The sequence below is a fragment of the Bos taurus genome, chromosome 1 (assembly GCF_002263795.3).
Source record: "Bos taurus isolate L1 Dominette 01449 registration number 42190680 breed Hereford chromosome 1, ARS-UCD2.0, whole genome shotgun sequence".
In the NCBI taxonomy this organism is placed as follows: domain Eukaryota; kingdom Metazoa; phylum Chordata; class Mammalia; order Artiodactyla; family Bovidae; genus Bos; species Bos taurus.
In genome coordinates, this window is record NC_037328.1 from 90,402,921 (window position 1) to 90,429,332 (window position 26,412).

Below are 26,412 nucleotides of genomic sequence, written 5' to 3' on the forward strand. Positions count from 1 at the left end.
TGAAATGCTATTTCTTTAAAGGGCCTGGTATATTTTAAAACAATACTCAAACTATTTGGAAATTATCTTAAGGCACTTCTAAAAGCATAAAAATGCCTTTTGCTGAAAAAAAGAAATCAACTTACAATTTGCATGTCACAAAATTCAGGATCCAGGCATAAAAGGCACACTGTTCAGGTGGGATCTGTTGGTCTGTAGTGCCTTCTCCTGGATTTGATTTTCAACTTTTTTTAATGGAAAAATTCAAACACACATAAAAGTGGAAAGAATAATCTACTGATCCCCAGATTAACAATTATTAATTCATTTATAAGTCTTGTTTCATCTCCCCCCTACGCACTCCCAGATCATGAAGCCAATGCCAGACTTCATATCATTTCATCTGTAAATATATTAAAAGTCCTCATTTGTTTCTCACAAAACCAACTATCATATCATTTAAAATTGACAGTAACTCCTGAATATCATCACCTGGTCACTTCAAATTTCTGATTGTCTCATTAAAAATTTCTTGACAGTATTGTTGTTGGAATCTGGACCCAGGCCAGCTCCCCACACTATCACTGGTGACTAAGATGTCTTATCTTTCTGTACCTAGAGATCTCCCCCAGCTCTTTTTCTGTGTCATCTTTCTGTAGAAAACCCAGGTTACTAGTCCTGGAGGGTGTCCCCAGTCTGGGTTTTGCTGGTTACATCCACATGTTGTCCTTTACTGAGTTTCCCTTTCTTCCCTGTTTCCAGCCTGGGGTCAGAATCTGCTGCTGTTGTTTGTTGGCCAGTTTTGTTTGGTGGGAGCATTTCATCTGTGGTGGTGGCTAGTCCACCTGCGGGCCACAGGTCTGGTTGTTTCCTTCTGTGACAATGACCATCGATAATAATGACCATCTGGCCCCATGACTTGATAAAGGTTGCACAGACAGATCTCAGATGTAACAGGTTAGCTTCCAGACCATCTCGATAAAGCAGGTCACATGAACTTTCTGGTTTCCCAGTGCATATAAGAGTTATGTTTACACACACTGTAGTCTATTGAGTGTGCAATAGCATTATGAACTTAGGAGCTTATAAGAAAATTCCACCTTTATTTTTACTGCCTTCACTTGTTTAAATATCATGAATAAATCTTTATGGGATTTGTAACCCTCAAAAAGTCTACTGGGAAAGAGTAAAAGCCTACATCCCCTAAAAAAAAGAGAATACTTAAAAGTAAGGTACAGTAAAAGGAAATTCAACATTTTGTCTTTTGTTTTCATTGTAGTTTGTTCTGGGATGAGTTCATTTTCATTTAATCTTCTTGGATTTGTAGGTTTTTCCTGTATTTGAGAGTCCATGTCTTTCAATAATTATAGGAAGTTCTGAGTTATTATCTCTTTGAATATTATATTCCCCATTTTTTTCTATTCTATTCTTCCCCATTTGTTGGATCATCTCAAAATATTAGCACATATTTTGTACACAGTAAGTGCTAGATTGTTGGTAACAATCATAATGATAATGATGATGATTAGTTTAGAAATGTCTATATATTAGAGGTAAAAGATCAAGAACTTTGAAGTTACATTGACCTTGATTTAAATATAATAGCTTTGTGATTCTGGCTGTGTTATTTAGTCTCTTTTAACTGCAGTTTCCTTGAAGTAAAGTAAGTCAGAAAGAAAAACACCAATACAGTATATCAACGCATATATATGGAATTTAGATGGAGAAGGCAATGGCAACCCACTCCAGTACTCTTGCCTGGAGAATCCCAGGGACAGCAGAGCCTGGTGGGCTGCCATCTATGGGGTTACACAGAGTCTGACATGACTGAAGCGACTTAGCAGCATGGAATTTAGAAAGATGGTAATGATGACCCTATATGTGAGACAGCAAAAGAGACACAGATGTACAGAACAGACTTTTGGATTCTGTGGGAGAAGATGAGGGTGGGATGATTTGAGAGAATAGCATTGAAACATGTATATTATATGTGAAATAGATAGCCAGTCCAGGTGCGATGCATGAGACAAGGGTGCTCAGGGCCAGTGCATGGCGGTGACCCTGAGGGATGGGATGGGAAGGGAGATGGGAGACACATGTACACCCATGGCTGATTCATGTGAATGTATGGCAAAAACCACTACAATATTGTAAAAGTAATTAGCTTCCAATTAAAATGAATACATTAATTTACAAAAAAATAACAATAATAAAATAACACTTAACTCCCAGAGCTTTAAATGATCTGATAATTAGTGGGTTCTCAGTAAACATTCATTTCCATTTCTTTACCAGATTTGTTTTTAAAACATCAAGCCACACTAATTCTTTGTTGTTTTTTAGTCGATAAGTTGTGCCTGACTCTGCGACCCAATGGACTGCAGCATGCCAGGCTCCCTTGTTCTTCACTGTCTCCCAGAGTTTACTAGGATTCAGGTCCAATGAGTTGGTCATGCTATCTAATCATCTCATTCTCTACCATCCCCTTCTCCTTTTGCCTTCAATCTTTCCCAGCAGCATGGTCTTTTCCAATGAATCAGCTCTTCACATCAGTTGGCCAAAGTACTGGGGCTTCAGCATCAGTCCTTCCAATGACCCCGATTCTTGGGAGGAAGAAATAACCATGTTTTGGTCTTAGAAGGCTGTTTGGTCTTAGAGGCTGTTTAAGAATATGCAGGATTCAGTTTTGGGGAATTTTAAGTATGGGCTATGGTAGGAACAAAGGTTTTGAGTAGGGAAATATAATGAATGAGCAGAACCATTTGACTAAAGGGAAGGGGTCATGTAGATGCACTATGGGAGTTACAATTAGAAAAGAAAGATGGGGCCAGATGAAGGATCACTAGCCTGTTATGGCAGGAGGGTAGGCTTATCCTGTAAGTGCATTGAAGATTTTTTTTTTTTAATGTTTATTTATTTTTTTTTAATTTTATTTTACTTTTAAACTTTACATAATTGTATTAGTTTTGCCAAACATCAAAATGAATCCGCCATAGGCATACATGTGCTCCCCATCCTGAACCCTCCTCCCTCCCCCCTCCCCACACCATCCCTCTGGGTCGTCCCAGTGAAGATTTTTGAGAAGGGAGCAGTAGGATTATGTTCGAGAAAGTCAATGTAATGGCCGTTTATACAGGGGATAACAGAAAAATAAGGCAGTTATTTCCATGACTTAGGAATAAGATACAAAGGATTTGAATTAGCATATTGGCAATGGTACTAAAATGGAGGAGATTAAGGCCAAATACACAGGTAGAAGAGAGAGAATTTGGTGACTGAATGGGAGGGTGAAGCAAAAGGAAAAAACTAAAAGAGAATCCAAGATATTGAGTCAGGATGTAAATCAAGCAGAATGGAAGATTTGAGTTTAGGAGTGGGCAACAGATTTAAAGTATGTGAACTATGTGATGGACAGCTGATTGGGTCTAGGTAGCTTTGTCAGTTTTCTGGACATATTTGTAGATTCTCAAACCATATATTCTGTCTGCCCTCCCTCATATCCTTTCCTCTACTCTTTGCTAGCTGGTTTGTGCTTATTTCTCAAAAGTCAATTTAGAAGCCATGATAAAATCTTTTATGCACCTATTTCCCAGCCAGTGCTAGATGTGCCTCTTGTGTTATTCAGTGAAGTCCTAATTAAAGCTCCACCAGAATACTCATCACCTATATTAGAATTATTTGTTGCCTTTTTCCCTCAGCAGAATGGGAATGCCCTAGTACCAAGCAGAGTGCATATATGGCCCATGCTGCCGCTTATGCTGAGTTGCTTCAGTTGTGTCCAACTCTGTGCGACGCCATAGACGGCAGCCCACCAGGCTCCCCCGTCCCTGGGATTCTCCAGGCAAGAACACTGGAGTGGGTTGCCATTTCCTTCTCCAATGCATGAAGGTGAAAAGTGAAAGTGAAGTCGCTCAGTCGTGTCCGACTCTTCGCGACCCCATGGACTGGAGCCTACCAGGCTCCTCTGTCCATGGGATTTTCCAGACAAGAGTACTGGAGTGGGATATATGGCCCATAGAAGGCAGTTAATAAATTGCTTATTGAATGATGAATTATTAAGTAGAAATATCCAGCAAACTGTCAAAAATATGAGCAGTCAGGAACTTATTTTTCCTCTTCCTTCTGAATTCATAGTGGGTATAAACATAGGGCTCTATATTTGAATATTTGTCCTGAAGTGTCGATTTTTCTGATTGCTTCTTTGACTTAAAACTAGGCCTACAATTTTGGCAGCCCTTCTGAAAAAGATTCTGTGCTTAATCAAAACTTGTTTGAACAATTGTCTGGATGGAGGGCATTTTAATTCTTTTCCATTGCTTTCTACCTCCAGGAATCAATGGAGCAGCAAGAGAGCAGCTTTTCTTGCATTCTCACTGCTCCTTGAGGTACAAACCAATTTTCAGACTTCAACATATCCCAGCAAATAATTGTTTGGTGTGGAAATAAAGCTCTTTATTGCAGCAATAGTGATGGGATACCAGTAGGACAATAAAAAATGAAGTCTTAATGCATCTGATGTGAGTGCATCAAGCTGGCAGGATTCCTGGAGGTAGTGAACGGAGCCTGGGCAGAACTGCCTGTAGGTCCAAGTGCAATCATAAATGATTTCCATAAATAGTGCGTCTTTGCTGTCCTGTGTGCTGTGCTGAAAGAAAAAGGGAAGAGGCTGCTATTCCTAGAGGGAAATGGACTTCTTATGTTGCTAACAAAGAAAAGCCCAGTGGCAGTGCACACTGTGGCATTTGCTTTGGGTTTTAAAGACATGTAGCTCTACCTCATTGGAAAAATTGAAAATCTATATGGCAATTGCTTGTGGTACACGTGAGGCAAGTTATCCTAGCTCATTAATGATGTGACCAAGAAAAAAGAAAACCTCCTCGCCGCCATCTAGGCAAAACATATATATGGCAAAATATATTTATGGGCCAAAGGGCAACGTCGCAAAACAAATGGATTGGGAGCCAGGAGCCTGAGATAAAACAGAATATGGGCTTTAGAAATAGACTTGAATGGTGACATTCTGTGTTCTGGTTTTCTTACTTAACAGTGATGAACAATACAGCTCTTTCCATGGGATCGTGAGGGTTAAGCCAGAAATTATGTTCAACAGAGAATATATTTTTGGCAAAAATGGCATATTTCTCAATACCTACTGAAGTTTAGGGCTTCCCAGGTGGCACTGGTGGTAAAGAACCTGCCTGCCAATGCAGGAAACATAAGAGATGTGGGTTTTATCCCTAGATCAGGAAGATCTCCTGGAGGTGGGCATGGCAACCCACTCCAATTTTCTTGCCTGAAGAATCCCTTGGACGGAGGAGCCTGACAGGCTACAGTCCAGAGGTCTCAAAGAATCAGACATGACTGAAGTGACTTAGCACACTGAAGTTTAAGTAGGATACTTGGAGGAATACTGAGTGAAGGTGTCAAAAACAGTAAAAGGTGTAAGTCTCTTTGTTTTAACAGAAATGACTAGTGTGACCCAAGTGTGTGTGTTCTTTGCAAGAAGGAAAACAAATTTGAAAACTGCAGTTATAGCAGCCTGAATCTTTTATTCTCGGCCTATCCCCAGCCTAGACTCTGCGTGTGTGTGTGTGCACATGCACACACGCGTGTGAGTACATGCTCCATCTCTATCCCGTAGTATTTCATTGAAAGAGACTGGGGAATGATGATTTGAAAGTTTGTAGAACCTGCCAACCTACGAATGCTAGGAAATCAGCAACTTGCTGTACTTTTTGTGTCTGTGCCCCCTTTTCCCTATACTTTAGGGGAATTTTTGAAAGAGATGGAACACCACCAAATCTGACAGGTGGAACACAACCAAATCTGACAATCACAAAGAATACTTTAGCGACTGCTTGATGGTTTTAAGGAGAGCTGTGGTTTTTAGCTAGCCAGATTAGCTGAGTTTGTAAGTTCAAACTTAGTGTTAAAAAGTGAGATCAATAGGATATCTCTGGAAACTATATGGGGACCAGGTATCCATGAGTGTCTTATAGAAATGACTGGTGCATGGCTGGGAGGTCCAGGCAGCAGGTAGTATTAAAATACTATACAAAGAATTAGGGGTTTCGAGCGACTTCACTTTCACTTTTCACTTTCATGCATTGGAGAAGGCAATAGCAACCCACTCCAGTGTTCTTGCCTGGAGAATCCCAGGGACGGGGGAGCCTGGTGGGCTGCTGTCTCTGGGGTCACACAGAGTCGGAAATGACTGAAGTGACTTAGCAGCAGCAGCAGCTGGCTCAGTGGTAAAAAAATCTGCCAAACCGATGCAGAAGACCCAGGAAATGCAGGTTCGATCCTCGGTCGGGAGGATCCCCTGCAGTAGGAAATGGCAACCCACTCCAGTGTTCTTGCCTGGAAAATCCCATGGAAAAGGAGCCTGGTGGGTTATAGTCCAGGAATTTCAAAGAGCTGGACATGATTGAGCATGCATACAGAAATAATTAGAATCTAGAAATGGCAAAGGACAGCATGTGGAGAGAAATAGAAGAAAGGGGCATTGAGATATTACAATTCAAAATTCAGCATTATGACTGGTAAAAGATGGCAGGACTGACAGGAAATAGAACCCTACCTGCCTTACAGAATGATGGGGAGAGGCCTATCCAGGTACCAAGGCAGGAATTAGGGAAAGGACAAATGTTGCAAACAAAGGAGGGGCCTCATAGTAAAGCAAAGACATCAGTATTTAAGAGAAAAACAAACGTAAATAGTTTGACTCCTTAGTAGCTGATAGTTTATTTATCATATCTAAGGCATATTTTCCTTATTTGTAAAATGGTAAATATTAACATCCACTTTGCAAGGCTTATAAAGATAAAATAAGTTCAAAATGCAAAATCATTTGTTATTGTTTATAGAACACAATAGGGCTTAAAATGGTAGCCATTGTGACTGTATTTTGCTATTGAAAAAAACAATGTTAAATCCTGGAATAAAGATGGTGGGCACCTTGTACTTCTCACTTGAATTTGGAGTAACATTCTCTGGAGAAGCTCCTTTGAACCAACAGGGTTAAAATTTCATAGTGTCTCCTCTGAAAGCAGGTTTTTCTGAGGCAGAGTGGGCGCTCCTCTGAAGCAGCCTTCTATTCTTCAAGATGAAAGAAGCATTGAATTCAGATAACACAGTCGGACATGTCTGTTTTTGATTGTTGATAAATATTTCATTTTACATTTTAAATTCATACGGGCCACAAAATCATTGAAGATGAGAAAGAATTCAATACTAGGCCATTCCTTTGCAGGATCGTTTCTCAGAACACACTTATTCCCGTTTTGTTCAATTGAGAAGGAGGCACCTTGGCAGCTGCCCACTGACGACTGCTTCACAGCTGTGGGGAGCGCACTCTGTGGACGAGCTTCTTTCCCTCGGTCCCTGGATCTAAAACAGGCCCCCCTCTCCTCTTCCAAGATGAACTATAAAACAATCATGGCTTACCTAGGTATGCTGCTACTGCTAAGTCGCTTCAGTCGTGTCCGACTCTGTGCGACCCCATGGACGGCAGCCTACCAGGCTCCGCCGTCCCTGGGTTTCTGCTATAGGCTTGGCTTTTTAATCTCAAAAATATCATCTTTGAGTTACCAGTGCTATGTGTCTCTGTGTCTCGCATTCTAATAGAACCATGTGAAGCTGTTTTGTTATTTTTTAAAAAACATTTTATGGCAAAAGTTGAAACATCTTAGATTTACTTACAGAGCAGGATTTTCATGTACACGTGAAATGACATTCGACTTGAAAATTCGAAAGTTTTGAGAACTGAAAATGACTGAGAGCACATGTTTGTAAGATTGTATTACTGTCCCCAATGCTGTCAGTTTCTGGAGAGCTAAGGCCTCTTCTCTCTAGATTTCAATTATATTATTAGCAGTAGGCCATCTTCACAATAATTGGTACACTCACTTTATCTAATGGAGTATTTTTCATCTAATTGACTGGAAACTTATCATACAAATGTCAAAGCCAGATTTTCCTATAATAACCTATTATCTCTGCAGTTCTGGCTCAGTGCACCCACAAGAAATGGCATAATAATCATCTTTGGGAGAGTGAAGGACAGCAACTTAATTTCCCTGCCTCTGATGAGAATGACAGCTCCTTCAAAAGGAGAAACTTTTAATACATCCACTTGATCTTGCCACATTTGTCATTCACAAATCTGACTTCATTTTGCTTTAAATATGTGAGTGAATATTCTTATTGGAAGACAGCATTTCAGAGACAGGAGGAAAGATTAAAAACAAAGAACAGGATTAGGAGCGTGAGCTCGGGATGCTGCTTTTAGATTAGATGATTTTGGGGCAAATCACCTCATCTCCCTGGTTCTTAAATATCAAATGAGAAGTTCAGCCTAGGATATTGTTTCATAGACTTCGGTCATTTATGTATCTCTTCTTCAAGGCCTTTTACATGTTTATGTATTAGCTGTCCACTTTTGTACCTACTGTGTTTCATTGTGTCAAACAGTAAAACAACAAACCAATCAAACAAAACACAAGCAAGCAAAACACCCAACTACCTATGGACATATATATATATGTATTTGAAAAATAAATCTAAAATAAGTAATAAACACACAAGAACTACCACTAGCAATAAGTGGAACCCTAAAAATAAATAAATAAATACCACTTTAAAGGAAGTATGCTTGTGGACCACCAGGTAAAAATTATGCCAGGAGCAATATTTCCATTATTATGCAGTTTACACCATTTAGGCAGTTTATAATATGTACCGCTAACAGAAGATTGCATATCATAATTTGGGAAACATTGCCCTAGCTGATTGAGGGGGTCTTTTCCTGCTTCAGAAAGTCCATGATTAAATTATTTAAGATAATATGTTTCTGATGTACATTTCAGAAGAGCCACCCTGCCTCAGAAATCCTTCTAAATAATTTCCAAAGAAAGGGAGTATTCCTAGTCAAAAGATGTGATGTGACAGACTATCTTGTTCTCCAGAGGAACCAATGAAAACATGGAGACTCATGGGAATGTCAGAGTGAGAGATGAAACAGAAAAATCCTATTTCCTCCCTCCAATTAAGATAAAGATGTGAAGTCTTATTTAAGATATGCTTTTAAAACTGGCACTGCCTTTATCCATCTCACTACTATGCACCAGGTCACGTAGCTATGCCTGTATACAGAACACAATTTGCACATGGTCTAAAGATGCCAACATTTCTCTCATCTGAGAAAAGATGAGAACGTGGAAAAGGGCTGTGATTATGTCTGGCTTCTCTGAGCCAAATAGGGTTGCCTTACCTCAGAAGAGCCTCTTCTAGGAAATAATCAGAGATAAAGTATAATAAACAAAGATTTATAAAGATGTTTGCTGTTGTGATGTTTGTAATAGTGTGGGAAAAAAACACTTAAATACCAAGCATGCAGGTTATATTTAAACAAATCATAATGTATCAATTTGGTGGAATATATGATCATTAAAATAGCATTTATGAAGATGTTAATAAAGTAGGGATAGGAATACGATATGCTGTAATATTGGGTAAAATCCTGTGATCAGAATTATCCAAACATCTTAGTACGGCCTACAAATTGACTCAAGCTCTAGTCTCTGCCTAACTTTCTTGTCATAGGCGAGAAGACACCTCATGTGGCACCTGGTTCTTCAGCTGTATTGAAATGCTGGTTATTCTCCAAACATAGCAAGTTCTCCTGAAAGTCCATGCTATTGACCATACTAGCTTTTTTTTTTTAAAACACATGTATACCTGTGGCGGATTCATTTTGATATTTGGCAAAACTAATACAATTTTGTAAAGTTTAAAAATAAAATAAAATTTAAAATAAAAAAAAAAACACAAGACTAATCTAAAAAAAAATATTTAGATGGTTATTGCATTAGAAGAAGAGGTAGAGTTGATAGTGAAAGGAAAACCAGGTTTCTCCCTGGAGATGAGAAAGTAGGGCCTCTTATTTCAAAATGGCTGAGTGACTTTGGTATAATTTCTTTATCATTTCTCTGCCTTGTCAATTTAATTGTAAGTGGAATTACAGTACAGCAAGTACTTTGATTAGGTCCCTAGCTTCTGGCTATATTGTTTATTAAATGCAGAAAGAGAAGGAAAAAAAGCTGTAAAATCTATTGATCTCCACTACTAGAAATAAAGAAGCTTGTGTTGAAGAAAAGAACAGAAAGATTGTCTTCAGGGCCAAATGAGAAATTTTCCCTTTCTTTCTACTCTGCCTTCAACTGCAACTCATGACCCCTTCCTAGTCCAACCCTTTGAATATAGAAATTATTTAATACATGCCACAATTAAAAAAAAACATATTTTGCCCCTTGCTGTAGTGTAGTCAGTTGATTTTCAAATAATATCTTGATGATACATTCCTTTAGGCCTTATAAAGTTCTTGAAAATCAAAACAATAAAAGTGAAAGGAATTCTAGTAGGAATTTGCTGCTGCCCAGCAAGACTTAAAATAGAATGGACCTCTTTGGCATATTACAGAGTAGATGAACTATCACAGGCCCTGGGTTCAGATGGTATCTGAATCCCTCACAAGGTTGCTCTTGTGAGAGAATTACGTAGACTGTGCAGGACTCTGGAAACTATAAGGCACTACATAGATGTTACATAGTTTTATAAATCCAGAGTCAAGGTAGAAAGAAAGAGGTTTCTAGATCTACATTACTATCACTTGGCATGATTTTATACTTATTAGAAAACTTTCTCTTGAGTGATCAACAATCAGATTAAGGAGCACTTGGTCTGCTGTTTTGGAAATAATACTACCTTCCAGAATAATTGATATAAAAACACTTCAGTCGGTTCAGTTCAGTCACTTAGTTGTGTCTGACTCTTTGCAACCCCATGCACTGCAGCACGCCAGGCTTCCCTGTCCGTCACCAACTCACAGAGCTTGCTCAAACTCATGTCCATCGAGTTGGTGATGCCATCCAACCATCTCATTCTCTGTCATCCCCTTCTCTTGCCTTCGATCTTTCCCAGAATCAGGGTCTTTTCTAATGAGTCAGTTCTTTGCATCAGATGACCCAAGTATTGGAGCTTTAGCTTTAGCATCCGTCCTTCCAATGAATATTCAGGATTGATTTCCTTTAGGATGGACTGGTTGGATCTCCTTGCTGTCCAAGGGATTCTCAAGAGTCTTCTCCGACACCACAGTTCAAAAGCATCAATTCTTTGGCTCGCAGCCTTCTTTATGGTCCAGCTCCACATCCATCCATGACTATTGGAAAACCATACCTTTGACTATATGGACCTTTGTTGGTAAAGTAAAGACTCTACTAACAGTAAACAGTTCAGTTCAGTTCAGGTCATTTGCTCAGTCGTGTCCGACTCTTTGTGACCCCATGAATAGCAGCATGCCAGGCCTCCCTGTCCATCACCAACTCCCAGAGTTCACTCAGACTCACGTCCATCGAGTCAGTGATGCCATCCAGCCATCTCATCTTCTGTTGTCCCCTTCTCCTCCTGCCCCCAATCCCTCCCAGCATCAGAGTCTTTTCCAATGAGTCAACTCTTCGCATGAGGTGGCCAAAGGACTGGAGTTTCAGCTTTAGCATCATTCCTTCCAAAGAAATCCCAGGGCTGATCTCCTTCAGAATGGACTGGTTGGATCTCCTTGCAGTCCAAGGGACTCTCAAGAGTCTTCTCCAACACCATAGTTCAAAAGCATCAATTCTTCGGCGCTCAGCCTTCTTTACAGTCCAACTCTCACATCCATACAAGACCACAGGAAAAACCATAGCCTTGACTAGACGGACCTTTGTTGGCAAAGTAATGTCTCTGCTTTTGAATATGCTATCTAGGTTGGTAATAACTTTCCTTCCAAGGAGTAAGTGTCTTTTAATTTCATGGCTGCAGTCACCACCTGCAGTGATTTTGGAGCCCCCCAAAATAAAGTCTGCCACTGTTTCTACTGTTTCCCCATCTATTTCCCATGAAGTGATGGGACCGGATGCCATGATCTTCGTTTTCTGAATGTTGAGCTTTAAGCCAACTTTTTCACTCTCCACTTTCACTTTCATCAAGAGGCTTTTTAGTTCCTCTTCACTTCCTGCCATAAGGGTGGTGTCATCTGCATATCTGAGGTTATTGACATTTCTCCCGGTAATCTTGATTCCAGCTTGTGCTTCTTCCAGTCCAGCATTTCTCATGATGTACTCTGCATATAAGTTAAATAAGCAGGGTGACAATATGCAGCCTTGACGTGCTCCTTTTCCTATTTGGAACCAGTCTGTTGTTCCATGTCCAGTTCTAACTGCTGCTTCCTGACCTGCATACAGATTTCTCAAGAGGTAGGTCAGGTGGTCTGGGATTCCCACCTCTTTCAGAATTTTCCACAGTTTATTGTGATCCACACAGTCAAAGGCTTTGGCATAGACAATAAAACAGAAATAGATGTTTTTCTGGAACTTTCTTGCTTTTTCCATGATCCAGCAGATGTTGGCAATTTGATCTCTGGTTCCTCTGCCTTTTCTAAAACCAGCTTGAACATCGGGAAGGTCACGGTTCACGTACTGCTGAAGCCTGGTTGGAGAATTTTGAGCATTACTTTACTAGCATGTGAGATGAGTGCAATTGTGCGGTAGTTTGAGCATTCTTTGGCACTGCCTTTCTTTGGGATTAGAATGAAAACTGATTTTTTCCAGTCCTGTGGCCACTGCTGAGTTTTCCAAATTTGCTGGCATATTGAGTGCAGCACTTTCACAGCATCATCTTTCAGGATTTGAAGTAGCTCAACTGGAATTCCATCACTTCCACTAGCTTTGTTCGTAGTGATGCTTTCTAAAGCCCACTTGACTTCACATTCCAGGATGTCTGGCTCTAGGTCAGTGATCACACCGTCAAGACTATCTGGGTCGTGAGGATCTTTTTTGTACAGTTCTTCTGTGTATTCTTGCCACCCCTTCTTAATATCTTCTGCTTCTGTTAGGTCCATACCATTTATGTCCTTTATCGAGCCCATCTTTGCATGAAATATTCCCTTGGTATCTCTAATTTTCGTGAAGAGATCTCTAGTCTTTCCCATTCTGTTGTTTTCCTCTATTTCTTTGCATTGATCACTGAGGAAGGCTTTCTTATGTCTTCTTGCTATTCTTTGGAACTCTGCATTCAGATGCTTATATCTTTCCTTTTCTCCTTTGCTTTTCGCTTCTCTTCTTTTCCCAGCTATTTGTAAGGCCTCCCCAGACAGCCATTTTGCTTTTTTGCATTTCTTTTCCATGGTAAAAACGTCCATAAAAGGCTATATGTTTGTGTGCTCAGGAAAGAAAAATATGTCCCAAACAGCTTAGTAACCAGGGTTTGAGATAAGCCACCTACTACAGAATGGTGAGGAGGGCATAGTAACCCACTCCAGTGTTCTTGCCTGGAGAATCCCATGGACAGAGGAGCCTGGAGGGCTACGGTCCATCAGGTCACAAAGAGTTGGACAAGACTGAAGTGACTTAGCACACACGCACGCACAGCATGGTGACCCTCAGTGGTATCTCATCTTCATAGGCAAAGGATCCTATTAGATCTATTTAAGGGTCCCTTGAAGAACTGGTAGATGGAGTAGCAAAACATTTAGTCAGAAGTATGTAAGCCTACAGAGAGTGAGGAAAAATAACCCGTATTCAAGATGTCTTCAAACCCAAAAGTTTAAATCACTCAAAGAAAACTAATGCCAATATAACGAAGAAAATCAACAATTGAAAGATAAATTAACTCTAGTTAAAAGAATGAAATTGTTGTAAATATTTTAAAGTTTATTTAGGAGCTCCAAAGAGATAAAAGAAAAAAATAACAAAAAGAGGAATAATTTAACATATTTGGGCATAAATGAAAGAAGACCCTGTAGATGTGGAAAAGGATCACTTTGAAATTTTAGAAATGAAAAAAAAAATTGAAACAAGAAATCAGCATTTACTGTAAATTCAAGATTGGTTACAGTTGAAAAGATAATCAGCTAATTAGATGTTTGTATTGATGAATGCTCCCAGAACACAGCATAATGATACAGAAAGATTTATAAGCATATGGAAGAGCAGTTTTGGGACATGGAAACATGATTGAGAGTCCTTAGTACATGTTTAATAGGCTTTATAGAAGGAGACTAGAAGGAATGGCAGAAAGAAATATAAAAAGAAATGGATTGAGAATTTGCAAGGGTTATTAAAAAGACTACATCCTCAGTAGAAGTTCATCTCAAGAACTAAGCAGAATAAACAAAAATCAAGCCATATCTAGGAGAAACAAAATATTATATATCTGAGGGAAAGAAAATATTATTCTGGACTCAATACCTACCTGCTGCTGCTGCTGCTAAGTCACTTCAGTCGTGTCTGACTCTGTGCAACCCCATAGATGGCAACCCACCAGGCTCCCCTGTCCCTGGGATTCTCCAGGCAAGAATACTTTAGTGAGTTGCCATTTCCTTCTCCAATGCATGAAAGTGAAAAGTGAAAGTGAAGTTATTCAGTCGTGTCTGATTCTTAGCGACCCCAAGGACTACAGCCTGCCAGGCTCCTCATCCATGGGATTTTCCAGGCAAGTGTACTGGAGTGGGTTGCCATTGCCTTTTCTGAATACCTAACTAGACTATCATATGAGAGAGAGAAATAAAGATACAGCAGACCTATAAAGACGAAGAAGTGCATTTGGTACCAGAGGCCATTTCTGAAAGAACCACGTAAGAAGAAATTAACTTAAAAGGAAAAAAGTTGATGTTAAAAAAAAAAAAAAAAAGCAAATGGGTCAGAATCCAGAAGCATGGTATTGGTCAGGAAGTTGACACTATTTTAAAATTTAAGGGTTTTACTTAAAACAAACTAGAAATACAACTTGTAGCTTCTATATCAGTAGAGGGAAAAGAAAAGAAGGGAAGAACTATATACCTTGTATTATTTTGACTTCTCTCTTTCCCTTATCCCAAATCATATCACAAGAAGTGAAAGATTTAAACTGGATATGAATTCTGTTGAGATAAAGGGACAGAATTGTTTGGAGTTGGAAAATGGGGCTAACTTTTACAGTAGGGACTGTCTTGTTATTTAAATCCCAAGATAAAATATAGAAAAGCCTTGATTGTGTGAAACATTAACTCACCCAAATATTTTTTCCTTTAACCTTAGGGAGAAGAAGAAAACTATAAGCAAATAATCACTATGTATTTAAAGTGGTCTGATTCAATTCAGCATAGTTTCCTCTAGTCACCTACAACTTTTATGTTTTCATCTCTGTTTCACTCTTCTATGATCACTCAGCTGCAAAATGCCAGCTTTTAGGCAGATCAACCATCAAAGCAAAGTTCAGTCACTGCTAATCTATTTAATGTACAAGGATAGAAATTGAATTCATATTTTGAGAAATGTTTTCAGAAATAGGATTTTAAAAAGTCTAACATAACAGGAAAAATTCTGATTATTAGATTTAATAGAAAGTTCTATTTACTGTGAATATGTGGCATCCTGGAGAGCATGCCAAAGAGTTGAGCTCTGCTTTCAAGTCTCTGTGCCCAAGCAGCTGCGTGCTTACATATCACTCATTTAACCTGTCTGAGCTTCAGCATTCTTATGCATAATATAGGGGTTCAATTAGGTGACCTCTAAGGTCCCTGATGCTTTTTGAAAGGTCTGATTCTGGCATACACCGTATCCTGGGCATTCTGGTTAATCAAAAATTCAGGCTGTTTCAGAAATCTCTTTTCTGGCTTGTGTTGTGAGTCTCCTAGACCCTGCTGTGTCAGTGTAACCAGTCCCATGATGTGTGGCCTTTGTCACATGTGTTCTTATTCTAAAGGGTGAGGTGCTACGGATGTGAGCATATGAGGGCTAAATAGAACAGCAGAATGAGTCCAAACAGTGAAGTGCACAGGAAAGCCCTATCAGTCAACTTGCAACTGACATATTTACATAAATATTGAACAGAAAGTTTCTAAGTTTGAAAAAGCAGGTTCTGTGGTACCTTTGTCCAAGGAAAAAAATGTAAGCAATGAGAAGAATTGTTCAAGGAGATGGGTAGAGCTGTGACAATGACTTTGACACTGGACCATTTTTTTTTTAATCTGTGACATTTATCATGAAGCAATATTCAGGATCTTGATTGGAGGCTCATGCTGTGAAATACAATGAATGTAATATCTAGAAAACAAGGGAGAACAGATGTAGCTGGGTTGTATAATCCAGCGTGACACTCATTATCGTTATGAAAGGAATAACTAGCAAGCTTGAAAGATGGAAAATAGAGGCAGCCAAGATGGTCAGAAATCTGCCTGGCTTTAAAAGATGCCTGTAATTTCTGTACCTGGGAATAGTCATTATGAAGCAGAATGTCATTATGCCAGTTCTAGTAACAACACACAAGCATCCCTTACAATAAACGGTGCAGCCTGACTTTTTCCTCTGTGGAGATGTTTAATTTTGTTCAAATGGTATTTCACAGGCAGCAAACAAAGACAAGTAAGAGTGGGATAAGGTGGTCAGGAAATGGTTTTTCACAGATACAGACTCTCGTTTTCATTATCTTTCTTCAGAAATCATGAAAGTATAATATACACATCCTTATGAGTAGGAGAGAATGGAGGACTTTTGCAACAGAAAGTATCATTATTTTCAATGAATTTACATTATTTAGAAACATGCTTTTTTACCTTGTTTTTTTGGGGGGAGAATGTTGTTAGACTTGAACAATTGAAATAAACTGCTAAAATCATGTTAATATAATGGCTCAATTTCTAAGCTCTTATACCCTTTGGTATTTGAGTTTATGAAACCTTTTGTGGTATTTTCATATAAATGAATAATTTTGTTTATCTTTGAAAAATACTTTTATTATGAAAAATTATGAGTGTTTGGGGCTTCCCCTCTTGGCTATTACTACAGGAGTCAGATTCCTGAGAGAGAGATTACAGAGACTGACTGAAGAGAAAGGAACTCCCAAACCACACATTTGCTTAAATTCTCCTCCCCCCTGCCCACCAAAGAAGTCTTTAATGCTTTATTCTGTGAAACAAACCTGAAATCTTTGGTAGATCAGTTCAGTTCAGTTCAGTCTCTCAGTCGTGTTCAACTCTCGGCGACCCCATGAACTGCAGCACGCCAGGCCTCCCTGACTATCACCAACTCCAGGAGCTTACTCAAACTCATGTCCATTGAGTTGGTGATGCCATCCAACCATCTCATCCTCTGTCATCCCCTTCTCCTCCTGTCTTCAGTCTTTCCCAGCATCAGGGTCTTTTCTAGTGAGTCAGTTCTTCACATCAGGTGGCCAAAGTATTGGAGTTTGAGCTTCAGTATCAGTCCTTCCAATGAATATTCAGGACTGATCTCCTTTAGGATGGACTGGTTGCATATCTTTGTAGTCCAAGCGACTCTCAAGAGTCCTCTCCAACACCACAGTTCAAAAGCATCAATTCTTCGGTGCTCATCTTTCTTTATAGTCCAACTCTCACATCCATACATGACTACTGGAAAAACCATAGCTTTGACTAGATGGACCTTTGTTGGCAAAGTAATGGCTCTGCTTTTTAATATACTGTCTAGGTTGGTCACAACTTTTCTTCCAAGGATCAAGCGTCTTTTAATTTCATGGCTACAGTCATCATCTGCAGTGATTTTGGAGCCCTGAAAAATATAGTCTGTTACCGTTTCCATTGTTTCCCCATCTATCTGCCATGAAGTGATGGGACCAGATGCCATGATCTTAGATACTTCTAAATGTTTATCTAAATCTTTTCAGATGTATAATGTATCTTGTTTGCAGTAATGCCCTTGTTTTCAATGTACATATTTGAATCTCTTGTCAAAAATAGGTTTGACCTCTTAAGTCTTACTCTTCCAGTTTCCCAGTACTTAGGGACTCAGATAACTTCTCAAATAAATATTTTAGCTTTTTGAAATGTATTTACTCTTGAGGTTCCTTCCTCTGTGGATCCAAATAATTCCCAGAAAACTGAAATGGAGAGAATCATGGAATGTGCTTAGGCATAAAATATGGCACAAACAATGATGTATTAAGGTTAGGGTGAGACATTTAGCAGAGTCTGGTAGTTGCTGCCCTCATTTTTCCCTGGGTACAAATTTTTATTAACATGGAAAAAGTGTATTCGAAAATATTCCAGGCCTATGGACTTATTTCCAAAGTGCATCAAACATTAGCTCTTTAGTCCCTAGGGCTTCTGTCTTAAACACTGATCTACTTTCCCATCTGATCCTGACTCAGGCACCTCAAAATCCCCACCTAGTCCTTGTCTTCCCAAGTTTTCATCTTGAGACTCATTTTTCTGGGCTGACAGCTCCAAATAAATTTTTGTTTGCTTTTAGCTCTACTGAACATTCGCCCCTCTTATTTATTAGGAATTAAACTTCTAATCACCTGATGGCCTTTTCAGTGGGAAAATCACCTGTATCTATATAACCGAACTCTCAGGACTAATAACCAAGGCCACCTGTGTCAGCAAGACTTAACTGTTTGTGGCAGGAAGTTCTTCTTCAGGAAGGTAAGACTGTAAGCCAGTACATAACCTCATTGTTCATATTTCAGGAAATTTCGAAGACCAGTTTATTCAGGCAGATAATTTTCTCATCTGGGTAAATGGCTCTCCTTTCTGCTCTTTTTCTTTCAGCTGCAACCTTCCCCTCCAGCACCAGCCCACTCACCAAGACTCCCTTCTAGGCACTTGTCCCTGCTGTGGAAGCTTGGAAGAGAATAGAATTGTTTTCCTTCAAACAATTTATGTATAGGCTGCTGCTGCTGCTAAGTCACTTCAGTCATGTCCGACTCTGTGCGACCCCATAGATGGCAGCCCACCAGGCTCCCCCATCCCTGGGATTCTCCAGGCAAGAACACTGGAGTGGGTTGCCATTTCCTTCTCCAATGCATGAAAGTGAAAATTGAAAGTGAAGTCGCTCAGTTGTGTCCGACTCTTAGCGACCCCATGGACTGCAGCCTACCAGGCTCCTCCATCCATGGGATTTTCCAGGCAAGAGTACTGGAGGGGGGTGCCATTGCCTTCTCCGATGTATAGGTTAGTAGTTCTCAACTGGGGATAAAGGGTTGTTAGGAAGAGGCAGTCTTGGCATTTGATTCACCAATCCCTGGGTGGGGAAGATCCCCTGGAGTGGGGCATGGCAACCCACTCCAGTATTCTTGCCTGGAGAATTCCCATGGACAGAGGAGCCTGGTGGGCTACGGTCCCATATGGGAGGGTTACGGATTATTCCCCATGAAGATTCTAATAATCAGTTTATTCCCTCCTCTCTCCCTCTCCCTCAAACCAGAAGTAAGAACCAGTAGTTTAGATGCCTGTTCTATCTAATAACATGAATGACAGAGTGGAGGCCATTATCTGTGAATTAATGAGTAAATACTTGTTTTGAAACATGCAAATAATTAGGGCAAAGATGTCATGTGGGATATATTATGTGACATTTGCTTTTTTTTTCCCCCACTCAATTTAGTCATTATCTTGAAAAAAGTGTTTTTCCTTGACCTTCTAGAGACTTATTTTTATATAGAGGGAACAAAGCATTTTTGGCTCCAGCCCCAGAGGGGTACACAATTATGCCAGAGAAATTAGAGACAGGATTTATACAAATCACTCCTGGGTTGTTTTAGGAATGCTTTTTTCATAGAGCTTTGGCACGAAAATTTTTTGTTTTTCTTTTTAAATATAGAAATTGGTTCTGCCTTTTAAAATGCTCACTAAACTTTGCTTAAAAATGTTTCTTTCTGCCTATTGAGGAAGTTTTGTTTTTCCTACTTTATATAAAAGCTACCATCCTCATAAATAAATCTTGTTAAGTCGCTTCAGTCATGTGTAACTTTTTTGCGATGACATGGACTGTAGTCCACCAGCCTCCTCTGTTCATGGAATCTTCTAGACAGGAATACTGGAGTGTGTTGCCATGTCCTTCTCCAAGGGATCTTCTTGACCCAGGGATCAAACCCCTGTGTCTCCTGCATTGCAGACGGATTCTTTACCACTGAGCTACCTGGGGAACCCCATAAATAACCCTAGGAAGGCTTTATGTGGGAGATAAGATTTTAGTTTGAACAAGTTGATAACTGGTAAGGGAGGGCTGAGAGTGATTCCTTAGTTGGAGCAGGATGATAGTGAAAGGAAGATGGAGACAATCGTAACTATATGTCAGCTAGTATATCTCTCTAAGTGATGCTATCATAACAACTCCTATCCACCTTTTCTTCTCTCTTTGGAATTTTTTAGTGATGATTTATTAACTTAATCTCTGTATTCTTTTTCATGGTTCCATTACTATAACTGCTTTTTCTTCCAGGCCTTCTTTGCTGTCAAAAGTTTCCATAGTTCTTATATGTTTTACTTTTGATGTTAAGTCTTGCCAAGACTTATGTTCAAATCTCTGTCTTACAAAATTTAAATAGGTACTTTTCTCTTTCCAAGATACTTAAATTTTTAAAAATTTCATATTTATTTAATATACCCCTCGGTCTTAAGTCATACTGGTATTGGACAGATAGCTCAAATTATATCATAGGAAAACTCTGTCTAGGATATAATTATTGAGGATAATTGTTAATCTTCTTCTGTGTGTTAAATAAAAGTGTTGGGAAGAAACTAGCAGTCAGGCTACTTTTGAAAGAGGTGTCTGCTGCTATGATATATTCAATTCTGTTTTTTTACATTGCTCCTCAAGACCTACCCTTTAAATCCATAGATGAACCATAAAGGATTCTCTGTATACTCCTTGTAATAATCACTTAACAGGGGTTGTATGCACATCAGGATTTTTAAAAAAATTAGAGCCCATTTTAATATTGTACCATGTAATCTAGCCAGATAGAACTATGCTTTGTTTTTTAAACAAGAATTCTATATGAGGTAGCAGTATATTTCATAATTTTTAATCCCTTCTATATAATAACGAGTATACAGTTGTCATATAGGGCTCATCTATTCTAGGTATTCTATTCTAGGTATTCTGGTAGAATAATACATAGAAGGGGTCCTTAGAGTCTGTGCTTCATCATAAAGTGATATCAGATATCAGAATAATATTTTCCTCTCTCTTACACACCAAATCCAGTCCATCAGCAGAGACTGTTGGTTCACCTTGAAATGATATCCTCAATCTTTTCACCACCTCCCCCAGTCTCACTGTATTGAGGCTATCTCATCTAGATTATCAGAGAAGGCAATGGCACCTCACTCCAGTACTTTTGCCTGGAAAATCCCATGGATGGAGGAGCCTGATGGGCTGTAGTCCATGGGGTCTCGAAGAGTCGGACACTACTGAGCGACTTCACTTTCACTTTTCACTTTCATGCACTGGAGAAGGAAATGGCAACCCGCTCCAGTGTTCTTGCGTGGAGATTCCCAGGGACGGCAGAGCCTGATGGGCTGCCGTCTATGGGGTCCAGCAGAGTCGGACACGACTGAAGCGACTTAGCAGCAGCAGCAGCAGCAGCATCTAGATTATTGCAACAGCTTCTTTACAGATCAACCTACTTCTGCCCTAGACTGTCTCTGTTCCATAGCAACGAGAATAATTCATTTAAAATGATAGTAAGATTATGCCATTTCTCTGCTCAAAACTTGCCAATGGCTTTTGTTTGCACAAAGAATAAAATTCAGAGTCTTTTCCTATTACAACCCCAAGGCCCCTTCATCTCACACCTGGTTGCCTCCCTGATCCCATTTCTTACAATCCCCTCTTGCTTACTCTCCTCCAGCCCTGCCAGCTCCCTGGCTGCTCCCAGGACACACGGTTTCTGTTCTACCCTCTGGACTTTGGCCATGCTATTCTGCCTGAAATGCTCTTTTCCCAGACAATGGCATGGCTTTTTCTCTCAATCCCTTTAGATTTCTGCTTCCATGTCACTTTGTCATAGAGGTCTTATCTGACCACTCTATCTCAGGCAGCACTCCTGTCCTCTCGGTCCCCATAGTCTTTCTCTATATAAAGTACGCACTCGGGGCTTCCCTGATGGTTCAGTGGTTGAGACTCCATACTTCCACTGCGGGGGGTCAGGTTTGATCCCTAGTTGGGGAACTAAGATTTGGCATGCCACACAGTACAGCCAAAACATTGAAAAATAAAATAAAAAGTATTAAAAATGAAAAAAAGTATGCACTTAACCGCAGTCAGGACATACTCTGCTGATTGTCTTTCTCTCCCACAGTCAAATGTAAATTCTATGAGAACAGGGAGTACACCTGTTTTTTGTTCATTGCTTGGTCTCAAGACCTATAATGGTGTCTAGCCTATGATTGAGTACCTAGTAAATATATGATGGATGAATAAACAACAACAAGATTAACCAAGAATGATCTTATGACCTCCCTAAGGCTCTGTAGTGACTAACTTGTTGTTCAGTCACCAGGTCATGTCCAACTCACTCAGACCCCATGAACTGCAGCACACCAGGCTTCCCTGTCCTTCACTATCTCCCAGAGTTTGCTCAAACTCATGTCCACTGAGTCAGTGATACCATCCACCATCGTATACTCTGTAGCCCCCTTCTCCTCTTGCCCTCCATCATTCCCAGCATCAGGGTCTTTTCCAGTGTGTTGGCTCTTTGCATCAGGTGGCCAGAGTATTGGAGCTTCAGTTTCAGCATTGGTCCTTCCAATGAATATTCAGGGTTGATATCCTTTAGGGTTGACTGGTTTGATCTCCTTGCAGTCCAAGGGACTCTTAAGAGTCTTCTTCAGCCCCACAGTTCGAAAGCATCAATTCCTTGGCACTCAGTCTTCTTTATGGTCCAACTCTCAAATCCATACATGACTACTAGAAAAACCGTAGCTTTGACTAGATGGACTAACAGCTAGAATGTACAAGAACAAAGGACCAGAGTGTGTCCTCATGTCACTGATTCCTTCTCACCTTCAGGGTCATGTTATTAAATCCCAGTCCTTGCTCATATTTTTGTACTAAGTAGCCTTTACTTTGGTGCTAAAGATCACTGACATTATGTTGAATCTTGTTTCCTCTCTAATGTAAGCTTATTTTATTTTGTCATTGTTAGAATGTAGTAATCTCTGGTGGCATTATTATCTCTGTTTGGAAGATAACATTTTTTTTTTTCTTTTCTGCATGTTGTGATAAGTTTTTTTTCTTTTTAAGAATAGTATTTGTTGTGAGTTTTTTCAGAGGCATTACAAAATACATGATATTTTAAAAAATTTGAAAAACCTAAAAACATGTTCAAAAATATTAACTATTATCCTTGTGTTTTAGTACCTACCTAGGATTTTCAGCCAGTCCTGGGCATATGGAAGGATTTCATTTGCCTGCCCTCTTTGAAGTTGATTTTGGCCAAGTGATTTGCTTTCCCAGTGAACTGTAAGTAGTAGGAACAGGTGTCAGTTCCAGGTAGAAGTTTTCAGAGCTGTGCTTAATTCACCCCAGTCTTCTTTGTGGTCCCAGTGATCAGGGAAGGGCAAAGCTGTGATCAGTTTATGTCCCCGATACAAGAGCAGAGCAGAGCATCCCTGACTATGTAAATAAATAGATGTGAATAAACTTCTCTTGGGTAAAGCCACTAAGATCATGGGATTATTTGTTACCACAGTGTAACGCAGTTTGTGCTGATTGATATAGTTGAATATAAAAGAAAAATATAGACATTAAAAAATTGGAAAACACAGAATTATATAAAAATGAAAATATGTGAACTGGTGTTAATATCTTAGTATATGTCACTTGGAATTTTATGAACTTTTGCATGTTCTTGTTTGAATAACTTTGAAAAATAGGGGCTGTGTTTGAAATAATGGAGAAGGAAATGGCAACCCACTCTGGTATTCATGCCTGGAAAATCCCATGGACCGAGGAGCCTGGTGGGCTACAATCCATGGGGTCGCAAAGAGTCGGACACGACTGAGCGACTTCTGTGTGTGTGTGTTTGAAATAAGTCTTCTCTGATCTGTTTTTTTCCCCCACTCATTAATAATAAAGCATATTCTTTGTTATTAAATTTTCTTTTATGAGTAGACTTTTTAAAAAATTTGTTGAACTATAGTTGATTCACAATTTTGTGTTAGTTTCAGGCATACAGCAAAGTGATTCAGTTATACAGATACATAGATTCCTTCCTCGTTAGATTCTTTCCCATATAGGTTGTCACAGGATATTGAGTAGTGTTCCCTGTGCTGTACAGTAGGTCCTTGGTGGTCACTTATACATGCAGCAGTGTGTATATGTTCATCCCAAGTCCCTGATTTATTCCTACCCCACATGTTTCCCCTTTGGTAATCATATGAGTAGACCTTAATGGCTACATAGTAGTATATTATTCATTCTTCCTTGTGGATCCATTCACTTTGTGTGCTGTGCTTATGGGAAGATTTTTATGGCCATTTGATAGGTAAAGATATCTATGTCTAAAGATATTATTAAAAAGGAATCTCCTGTTTGTACTGCCCAATGATACTGCTTAACCAAACCTGTTAAATATTCTCCAGGTGGCATTAGCCCAAAGATCACTATTGAATCATTTTCTGCTTAATATTAAATAGGTTATGTAAAACAATTAAAAATACTCTGTAATAGATCATTTCTGAAGGCAAGGAGTGCTTTGTTAATATTAATAAGCAGGCTAAATTCTTTATAAATACGTTTTTAAAAAATGTATTAGATTTTCTTACAGTGGGCTAGAATTGTTGTAACCAATATCCATGTATTACTTAAAGCTTCTGTAACTCAATGCTATTATTAATAATAAAAATAATGCTTTTCCCTTTAAAGCTGAAAGTAATAAATGGAAAATGCCAAGTTGAATGTAAGAGTTACTTGTACTTTAGCCTGTGGAAATTCATTTCACAAGCTTCACCAGAGTGAAGCCATACAAAATTTATTTATTGTATTTTTATTTTAAAATTACTTTAAAAAAAAGAAATTCTGTATTTACCATTGCAAAACGCTGATTTTTGACATTTAAGATTTTGGCCTAGATTCAGTTTAAAGCTTTTATTTTCAGCATGCCATGCTGAATAAAACTTCCAACTAATTGTTTGTATTTCAGATTTGTGCTAGTTATTTGTCTTGGACATGTGGGACTTCAAAATGTAGAATTCAGTTTTAAGAGCCTGGTTCCTTCAAATTCTTCTACTTTTGATTTGGAACAGGGAATTTGATGGGCAATGGATAAAATTCCTTATATCTGAAATGGAGTTCCAGCCTCTTCTTATCTCACAAAGGACTTCTGAGCGTATACAGGTTTTGCTTAAATTGTTCCTTTACTTTCGTTTCTGTGGCTCCGGGTACAGCATGTCCTTATCACCAGCCTTCAAAATGTCAAGCCGGGTTTTGAAAGGAGAATGGATCCTTTGGTTTCCTCTATACCACTTTTTTGTTGTTACATAATTGCCTTTTGTGGAAAAGGGTGGTGTGTGTGTGTGTGTGTGTGTGTGTGTGTAGGGGGAGAAGGTAGCAGAAAATTTTTAGATGAAGGTGGAGACTATGGTAGGAGATAGTGATAACTGTGGCATAGAGTAATCTGACCAAATCCTCATAAAAATGTGGTCAGTATATTTGATTTGTCTAAAAAAGGAAAAGGAAAAGTTTTGAAATTCTGAGCAGTGACCTTTCTGTCTTTACTGTATACAGTATTTCATTCATCAACATTCTAATACAGGATATGGATATTTCATTGTACTGTGTTTATGTTATTCTCATGCCTGAGATGTGTAGTTTGTCAGTCTTGTGTAGGTAATAAGAAGAGTGTTGTGAGAACAGTGAATTCCTTGGTGATTATCATTAGAAGACTGTGATTTGCTATCCTTTCCTGTCTCCAACCTAAGATATATGCACTCCTCCAAGACATGTGTGTATGTGAATTAGGCATGGATTCTAATAGAAGAAATAGTCCGTCACCAAAGGGAAGGGAGGAATTCTGAAGTGAAAATATAGGCTTATATGTCTGTGACAATGCCTCTTCCTTCTCAGTGATGTAGAAAAATCCCAGAATCTTTTAAAGAAACTTAGGAGTGACTGTGATACTGTAAAGGGGGGTAGTTTTTTGGAATTACCTCTTAAGCAGTTCATTCTGATTCTAAACCTGCAATCTGGACCGACTGGCCTGAAAGAACCCTGCACTCTCTCTCTGCCAGACCCTAGCCCGTACTGAGGAGAGTCCTGTGTGCCTTCAATTCTAGTTGGAGTCATGGTTTCCCAGCGGGGAGCGTGTCATCTTCTGGCATTAGGATTAATCATTAGTAGTAGCGGTGTTGAGAGTAAGTTTTATGATATAACATCTTTTTTTTCCTGGGAGATTGCTGAGAATTGAATGTTCTCTATACCCTGTCTGATCTAGGCTGCAGCCTGACTGTAATAATCTGGGTCTACCCAGGACATTGCTATGCATGTGAATGTACATTTGTGTTCCCTCAGGTCCTTTGAAGAGTAAACACTAAAATGGAATTAGACTTGCTAGAGGTTTATTGGGTGAAATGCCCGCGAAGGTTGAAGGTGAAGG